The sequence below is a fragment of the Struthio camelus genome, chromosome 18 (genome assembly GCF_040807025.1).
Source record: "Struthio camelus isolate bStrCam1 chromosome 18, bStrCam1.hap1, whole genome shotgun sequence".
Taxonomy (NCBI): domain Eukaryota; kingdom Metazoa; phylum Chordata; class Aves; order Struthioniformes; family Struthionidae; genus Struthio; species Struthio camelus.
In genome coordinates, this window is record NC_090959.1 from 10834033 (window position 1) to 10844151 (window position 10119).

Sequence of the window (10119 nt, forward strand, 5' to 3'; positions counted from 1 at the left end):
GTCGGTATAGACTGTCTCTTTTATCCAGCGTAGCATCTTCCTTTTCAAAACCACTAAGATTTACACCAGTGCCTTTACACAGATGGAGGAAATGCCCAGTGCAGACAAAGATCATATAAACTAGTCAGATCTGCATAGCCATCTCGGCATCTTACACTGTAGTCCCAGTCCCCCTGCAATCTGAACCTCTTTCTAGCGCAAGGCCAGCTGCCCTTTGCAAACGGTCAGCAAAAGCTTCCCTAAAACAAAGATGCTGTTTGGATACATTTCCTCGGCAAAGACTCCCCATACCTGCAGCAGCCTTGTTTAGCCCACCTACAGCGGGCGTCTCGTTCAGGCCCTGCGACTGCCTCTCTCGCCTGCCTGCTATCCCTGGTAGTCAGGGCTTCTCCACCTACCCAGGCAACCAAAATCGCTCATTTTTCTCTTGAACTAAAATACCACAATCACAGTGACCAAGAGCAGAGAATAACTGAGTAAGACCTAGTGTCCGTTCAAAATCACTGTTTCTTTAACATGCTAAAAAGTAGAAAGCGTTCCTGTTTCCAGTCCACACTACGTACAACGTGCTTTTCTGCCACATTTCATTCATCTTGGGATTGTGGGCAACAAAAATGCATGATAAAAAAAAATGAATCTCTTTGTTAATTAAACAATACTATACAAGCATGTTGTTTGTGGTAATATGAAAATTGAGGTATTTAAATGATATATTTCAAAATCTCTGCTGGAGCCAAGAAGGCTAGGATACAGTACCTGTCCCCAGAGGCTCATAACCTGCAGCTTCAGTCCTCCATGTTTACTTCATATGCTATGATTAGACCATCTGATTTCAATGTTAAGTTTGTAAGAAAATCATGTAAGCCTAGAATTTTTGTTGTTGAATTTTCTCTTTAAAAAAATAATTTATTAGCCTTAAATGAGAACTGATTTCAAAAAAATATGCTTAGTCTCCTGTGGAAGTTCCTTTGTAGTTGCATGGAGAGAAACATGAGCAGGACATACCTATCTATACTGTTGTTAAAAATATCACTTGCTCCAAAGCAATAGCACTGGAACCACAAATGCTAGTTCTTAGATCTTTCTTCTTTTGTAGGGAGTGCCCACAAGTTAGGGGAATGTAGTCTAATAACATTTAAATGACAACTCTGATTAGCATCTCACTAATGCTATAATTGGATCTACCATAAAGAACATTTTTCCAGCATAGTATATACCAAATTGACTGAAGATTTTTTTTTTTTTTTAAGGTGAGAGGTGTATCTTCAACTGAGCTCAAAGTAATTTAAATGATGGTCAGTATTTTCCTAGTGATAGATTAAGACTATTAGAAAAAAAGAAAAGCAAAGACTACATATGTTAAAAAAAAAAAAAGAGAGAGAGAAGAGAAAGAGAGAAAGAGTGAGACCAGCAAGGAGTAGCAAGTGCCATCAGCATTTCTGGATAGCTCTGTTTTATTTCCTACCCTCGCTGAGTTACAGCTCAGGTTATACTATGGATTACAACAGCATGAAAACTGCAAAAACTGCAACTGTCATTTAAAATTTTTCCTTTTCAGTTGAAGCCGAGTCATCCTGATGTTTTGTAATGAGGACATTTCAACAATGTAATTAATAGAAAACTTACACCAGTTTCAGGCACAAATACTAAGAATGTTTATGTAGACATTTTTAACGCCATTCTAGCTATGGCAGTTGTTGGTGGTGAGTTTTGTTTGTTTGTTTGTTTTACAACAACTGTTTGTAGAACTGACTTTTAGACTCTATTTCAATATAGTTATATTTTAATTTCTTACTCTTATCAATCTTACTTTTCTTATCCACTCATGGGGACAATTGAAATAGAAGTCCTTTCTCCTCCCATAAACATTCCAGCTCATGAAAAATGTTTGTTCCATTTTTTCTCAGTACTTAGGTGCAGGAATAAAATTATTATTTTTTTTTTAAGAGAGAAAGGATATAGATGATAGAATTCACTTTAAGTGATAGTTTAGTAAGAGCAGCAGCTGAAGAACCTAAACAGGATATTATACTTGACCAAAACTGTTATATTAAGATAACACCATTGCCACAAAACCACTGGTTTAATGCTTTAAAACTGGTTTACGTGATAATCACAGCCTCAAGACTTGAGGCTCAGTCTGTAACTGAAATAAAGCCTTTCAAATGTCACTCTTATTTTCTCTGAATTGCAAGCAGCATCAAATATAAGGTTAAAAAGTGCCAGTGTTCTTTTAAGCATCGCCTTTTGGCCCTCGATATTGTTGCGTTTCAGGACAGAAATGAATTACATCACTCCTTCATATGGAGCAGAAATTTTTCCTTTACGTCATTTCTTCACATTACTCAACTCTGCCCTCCGACAACAACTGGCTGGCGTAAGCAGCGCTCGATTCCCACCACCCTAACAGAGGAGGGAAGGGGTGTGCGCCCAGGTTTACACATGTCTGTATAATCAGTGATAATGCCTATAGCAAGCAGTGATAGAAATCAAGCCACAGTGACAGAAGAAACGATACTATCATACGGCAGCCTGCAAAATTACTACTGTGGCAGCTGAGGCTTCAAGCAAACTTTCAGAGCCTTCTTTACGGGCACTCTAAATTTCTGGCTTGAATTGTAATACTTTTGATTTTTAGTTGGAAAAATCGCAGTGAGAGATTAGTCTAGGCTAGACTGTAGCCCAATGGGCTAAACTCACTCCTTAATGTACTTCTTGCTTAGTGTTAGCTTCACCACAAAGATCCGCACGCGGTCTCTCATTCCACAGCAGATTCATGTTCCCCAGGTTTCCAAGCCTTTGGTTTTGGGATGGGGGTGAAGCATCTTTCACTTGCCTGTTGAGATGGAGTCCCTAAAGGAAGCTTCCAGCCTCAGACTAAAAGATTGGATTTGTTCGATCAAGTGAAATAAAACCTCCTTTGGTTTCTCTGATGCCTCTGGCTTATTTTTCTGATGTTTGATTTTTGTTAGCACAGAACTTGGGCTCACAAGCAAGCCCTACATGTTACAGACTTCATACTGAACAGCTGCTAATTAAAAGGACCTAATTAGTTTTCATAATTTTAAATCATCATCTATATTTTTCCTCCTCTTATTCCCTGCCTTGCTCCAGGGTTTCTTTTGCCCAGATGATTAAATTAATGCCACAGCAAGTACGGCTTTAATTTTTTTCCCCTCGAATGATTTGTCATTGCACCAATTCTGAACCACGTGGTCTATGACTTCTGAGGCTGTCCTGTAGGGAGAGTTTATCAAACGTTATTAGTGTTTTTATCACTGCACAATTATAGATCCTGTTTTAAAAACAGAAATCATTTTTTGGAAAGTCCAAGGCCGAGCTCCCATTTTTAATGCAAAAGGTTGTAAGAAACTATCAGGCTATTGATTAGGACGATTTAATATCTTTTTCCATAGCAGACAATGCCAGCACACTTATTTTGCAAGTAGGAATAATATTTGATGCACTGAATACTCATCAGTCGCCTGTGTCTGCCATGCAGGTTTGCAAAGGCAAATAGAAGTCTGGTCTGGCTATGAACCGTCTAGGTACACGACGGACTAGCTGTGAGCATCTAAATCAAATTTTTGCATCCAGCCATTTCATATGACATAATGAGAACAAAGTTCAAATCATGCAGAGTAAATGCTGAGAAATCAACTGAATCCATGCTAAAAACTCAGTGTTTTATACAAATACCTTAGATTCCTAATGTTTTGAACTGCTGGTGTGCTAGGAAAAAAAAGTGAGCCTTTACTGTAGTGGTTCCCAGCATTTTGGTAGCAAGCCTTCATGCCTGATCCTTTCTGTCCATCTCCTCCCACCTCCCTGTTGCACCTGCGCTGCCCAGGGCTGCTGCTGCCGCCTCCATCTCCACCTCCACCTCCACCTCCTCCTTCTCCTCACTGCTGTGCTTCCTCCTCTCTCCATCACCAGTGATACCTTCCAAAGTGTTTCAGGGATCCTCAAATGGATCCAGGTGTCTTACCGCCACTGGATAAAGAATATATAAGTAATATATGGTATTATAGGTGGGTGCCTAAATTCCTCCAAGGAGCTAGTCCAAGGCGATAGTTTCCCACTGAAACCAAAGGATGTTAGTTTTAACAGTGTGTTTGCAAATTCTACTTGTTACCTGTCTAGGATAACATGCTACATATTTTACTCTGTTTTAGTTGTGCTAGCAAATGAATATTTTGAGTCTTTTATGCATAGGACTCATTCCTTCCTTTTGCCTGATGAACATTGCAGAAGGTGAAAATATAACATTGTTTTGATATTTTTAATTCTGGAGGGCTAGTTCAATTTTGGAGTGAGAGGTACTGAACTACATTCACTTTTGCTTACTTTGTTTATGGCATTTTTATCTCAAAGCATAACTACCAAATTATAGGTAATTCTGACATCTAAAGAGATGGCTCAGACCCGAGGTGTGCCTGGCTGCACAAAAAGTATGTGATTGCACAGGCAATTGAGGCACACACAAACTGTGCCATTATTAGTTGTGCCTACTGTTTATTACCTGATCTCATAAGTGCCGCGTTTTATGCATACGAGGATGCACCTTCTGTCTCTGAACCTTTAGCCCGGTGCGTTTGGCGTTTTCAGCTTTGTTTCAGAGCTGGGTTTGCAGCTCTGCTCTTTGCAAGGACAGACAAGCGTGCAGGCACTGCGATTTGGTTGCTAGGGGCTCGAAACCTTGCACTCGCGCGCTGCGCTGTTTCCCGTTGCTGCTGGCTCGCTCTAAAAATGAGAAGGAAACAGGCAAGTTAGGTGACGGGAAGCATTACTTTTTCTCAAGGCAGTACTGAAACATGCTCGGACCAATACATTCACTCTCTTAAACAAACAAACAAACGTGTGCAAGAGCAGCCCATTCCCACAGCTTAACAGCTGCACACACGCAGTCATTGCTAGGAAGGAGCATGTTTGCAAGAGAAACACAAACGTGAACCGGGATGCCAAAGCAAGAATCATTAGCAACACAGTATCGTTGTACGTGTGCCCTAAGTCCACACAAGATGCATTCATCTTTTAAATTTATCTTTTCAATGTCTGAACTCAGACAAGACTACTGCAATTAATTGGTGAGTTAAACACTACCAGATTATAATGCACTGTTAACACCTGCATCTCTGATCTGCACGGATGGCTTTGATATTATTTTTTCTTTTGACAAGTGGGCGATAGCGGATATCCTTTAAGCCTATATTTAATGAAGCCCTCCATAAATCCATCAACACTTGCTAAGGGAAACTACAATAAAGCTCCCACTGCCATAGGCTCTGTTACTGGGAGAACATTTGGTGTTTTCGTAATGAAGTTTCAGAGCTGATACTGTTCACGTTGATCTGAGGAAGTGCAGTTTTTGTATAGGATCTTTTTCTTCCTTGCACAATTATATGTTGCAAATCAAGAAGAAAGCAACCCTTCAGCACCTAACTCCCAAAACAATAATAGTGTCCAACTGTTGTTCCTAGGAACAATTGTTCCTAGGATAGTTGTTGAATATAAAAATGAATAGAGAAAAGGGTACATTTTTTTTCTAGAAAATAACCCCACATATTTTCATTTTGCTAGCTCTCGAAATGATTTTTCTAATAACTATTTTATAAGCTCTCACCATATTGATTTTTATTTCTCTGTGTTACACACCCTGTGGGTGTGCTAAAAGAAAGGAGCTTTCAACTGAGAATAAATTGGTATATTGTTCATTTTATATTTGCAAACTTTACAAAAAAGTCTGTATAAAGTGGTTGCTCTATCAGTTAGAAAAAGACTGAAGAATTGATAGGCAGAATTGAAAAGCTCATAATGAGGAAGCTGGATTATTTTCTGAAGTTAGACATCATGAGGTGACAGGGAATACTTTTATTACATACAGAGATGTAGGCACCTCAAATCAGCAAGTCCCTTGAGCACGTGCTTAACTTTAAGGACCTAAGTAATCAAGCTGGCTTCACTGAAACAACCAGTGTGTCAACAATTATTTATGTGTTTGATACTCCAAATGAAGGTTTAGACCGTATAGAGAAATTTTTTTCTTCTAAAACAACTTTACTGGAACGTAAGGGGCTGTTAAGCCAGTTCAGTTAACTCGATTAAAAAGCATCTTCTCTCATCACGTATATAGGATTGCGAAGGCAGTGAGGGACTAGGAAGACAATGCACACAACAGGTTTCAGGACAGATTCTGTATTATTATGCTAAGGATATGGTTAACTTGTCTAGTAGTTATTTGCCCCAAAGATTCCTCCTGCATTTTACCTCTCTGTTTGCACTGCACCACATTTTGTACACCTGGCCCCCTAAAGCTCATGGTTTCAAGAACTACAGTTCTAGGTATTGCACTGACGTTACAGACGGTATCTCTGCACCTCCTCCGTGCATCCCATAGTCTATGCTGGAACAACACCCCCCCCCCCAACCCCCCAAAAACCCTATAAATTCTTTCCTAAGCAGACCCTGACTTTGCAAGCCCACATAGCTATTTGTATGAGGAAGGACTGCAACAGCCTCTAAAGATACAAAGTCCATGTGGCAAGAGGAAGATTCACAGTTTGTAATGATCTTTGTTTAATATATGAAATAGTCAATATATGAAATAGTCAGAACAGTGCTCCTCACATACTGGATTCAAATGGATACTTTTAATGGTATAAAATATTGCCAGGTGCTCCTCGTTTTGCCTGATTCATTCTTTAACTTTCTTGAGAGAGACACTGCCATACAAACCTTCAGTAATGCTTGGACTCTGCCTGAACCCAGTGCTAGAGAATGAGGCACACAACGAGATTTACCCGTTCTCATTCTGAATTGAGGCATTTTCTGCATGAAGTAATTTAATCAGAGAAGTTAATCTTTGGGCTGCAAAATGTGACAACCAGAGAGGCTGATGAAGAACTCTGAAAGGACAACTATGCTGCATCAGACCCGCGGCAACGTCTAGCACATCATTCAGTTACAATAGGCACCAAAAAGCCTGTTTCCCAATAAATTAACATCTGTCAGACACCTTCTCAAGTATCAGTGGTATTAACAGAAATCAAAATGTTGCAGAAAACACTACCCTTTATAAGCAATTAACTCAAAGTGCAGAAAATAGGAAATGTGATAATAGGCAGGTGCGTGTAGTTGTCGGCTCTCTTCTCTGCTTCTGAGTTATGTTTCCTGTCCTGCAGCGGGGGGGCAGCGAGAGAAGCGTTTCTAGGTCAGCGCCGAGCGTGGGATGGAGCGGAGCAGCGGCGAGCCCGGTGCCCACCCACGCGAGGCGAGCGCAGAGCCCTCTGCGTGGAGAGGAGCCCTCTGCGCCGCACGCCCGGTGCCCGAGAAAGCTTCAGCCCGCGGCAGGGGGGTTGCGCAGACACGGGACTTTGCAAACACAGGCCGTCATCTTCTCCGTTTCCAAACGTATTGCAAACGCCACAGTAAGCAAAACGATTTTCAACAGGAAAACATTATAAACGAATCCGGTAAAGCTCTTCCCCTTCGTTTCAGCCTCCCTCAGCCCGGTCTTCTCCCCCCTGCACCTCCCAGCTCAAAGGCAATTTACACTTTTCTCCGTGCATTTCTCAGCTGCCACCTGAAGGCTCCTACCTCCTCATTGCCAGCTGCTGGAAAGGCAATTGGCCCTTATGGCACTCAGCCTAGAGAGACGATTATCTGGATGATTTTCAGGCAAACTTACCCCTCAAAGCCCTCACCAGTTCTCCTGCTCTCAAGCTTGCTGAGCTTGCTGGACAGTTGTGAACAAAACCAGTCGGTCAAGGCAAATGGATCTTTAGAGGAATAGAGCTATTGCATTAATATAAGCCTAGTACACATCAATTCTTCTTTTTTTTTTTTTTTTGAAAATGATGCAACTAGGTTCAGATTTGAACATTTTAAGTAAAGCAGTCTTTACCTCTGCTCATGCTAGTAAATATGCTACTTTCACAAAGTCAGAGCAACAGCCTGGGAAAGCCCACTATGCAGCTGCAGTGAGCAAAGGAAGCAGTAACACTTATGAACAGGACAGCGCTTTAGGCCAAGCGAGAGGCTAACAAGCAGAGACAGTGCATACACCATGCCCAGTTCTTCTCTCACACCAACATAACTCTATTAGCTTCAGTAAACTTACTCCTAATTTACATCATCACAGAAGAGAATCAGTTGTCTTTTTTAATTGTTAAAATTCAGTGTTGCTTTCAACCTCACACAGCTGCCAGCGCAGTCAGTTCCAGCACCCCGAGGTTCAGGAGCTGCTCGTGCAGCTCACGTGCGCTGGGGAGCAGGTAATTCCCAGCCCTCCAGCTCCTTACAGCAGAAGTGTCCCTACTTCTTGCTAGGGTGGCAGACATCGGATAGGTCCTACCCGTTCTTTGGATTTTAAAATAAGATCGGTGACTTGTCCATAGCTCTAGGGCCACTCCAGTTTAGCTAGATGTGCTGTGCCATCTGGAGCTGCTCTGGCCCTGAGCTGTGAGATACAGCTCTGCACGCAGGGAGCCTGCACCGTGGCCTGGGCAGCAAACCCTGGCAGCAACTGGGTGCCAAGGCACGCTGGTCCACTTCTGCCGGCATCCACCCAAGCAGGGGTGGCACAGCCAGGCTCTGCCTCTGCTCGATGCCCCCCCTCCCTCCCCAAGGGGCTCACAATTTCTCCAAGCCACAGGGACATGGTGCAACTGTTTGCTGGGAAACCAGGAGAACATTTGGCCCAAGTGCCAATAGGAGGTTTTGACCAAGTATTCTGATCACCTATATCCAGACCAGAGCTCATTCTTTAACTAACTTCTCCCTCCCCATGTCCCCTTAATCTCCATCCTGCTGAATAGCACAGTTAAAGAGCATAGAGATCTAAATATGTATTTATATCTTAACTGTCATGAAACGTGCAGCCACATAGAGCCCCACAGGTTGGCACCTTTTGAGATAAAGCCTCACTGGACACATTCAGAATCTACAGAAGAGAAAAATATTCCAAGCCTCAGGTGATGTTTGAATGAGAAGACATCCACAGAGGCTACTGAGATGCAAACGTGCAGGAAGGCAGGTTTTGTAGGCTTCCTACTAGCAGACCTGCTTATTTACTCTTGCTACTGCAAACATTTTCATGACATCAGTTGAGTGTGCCTGGTAGCATAGGCTAGCTGCTCTTTTGAGAGCAGGCCATCTTTTTACATTATTCACAGCTGTACCGTGCTACAGAAAAGACTTCCCAGTTAGGTCAGGTCTTCCAAGATGAAAAGTATGCCTGCCTCTACCTCTCCTGGACACCCAGCACTTCTGATTTGACACCAAGTTGCTTCTAGCGCTGCTGCAGCAAGTCCTGCCTGGCAGTGGGTCATGGACAGGGGTGCCAGCACCACAGTTGCGAGGAGCCAGCCACGAATCCAACCCAAGGAGTCTAACAGGTCCATTAATGGGTCTAGGTGAGGAAGACCATATAGTGATAAACAGTTTATTTTTACTTCTTATCACTGTGCTTAAAGGCCTCATGCTATAACTTTCATTCTTAGTGGTTCAGATCATAATCTCTTTGTTTCCCTGAGCAGAAGAGGGGAGGGTATCACATCTTCTACTTTCACCCCAAAATATCTACCTTCTGGAATTATAGTGCTACTTTTAACCAGCCTGTACAGAGCATGCAGTTTAAGAATTGGATGTTTTTTACCTTCTTGTGCATCCACCAGATTTGTTACCTATTTTCTGCTCCTTAATTTTCTTTGTCCACCTTGCTAGGCCACTTCACAGCTGTCCTTCCCTCCTTTTCCCCTCCTCTTTTCCTCCCTTCAGAGCTCCTGGCTCTGTTGACAACTTTGGCAGAGCCTAGAGAGCAAATGCCCTTTTTCCCCCCTCCAGCACTAGCCTTGTGCAAGAGGCACCTCAGTCAGGGTGCAGCTGCTATTGGTCCAGCCTTGCCTTTCCCCAATGGAACAGTTTTATCAGCGTACACTGTTTCTGCACCATTTTCCTCCAGCATCACCTCCAACAGCAAAACACATTCACTAGTTGAGGTTGTAAGTAAGTGTCAGAACCTTAACTATTCTTTTGCCACTTGAGGGCTGATGTTCAGAGCTCAGTTTTCTTTTTGCTCTATAAGGGAAAGTTATTCTTGTTTTCTTATGCAGCTGGCAT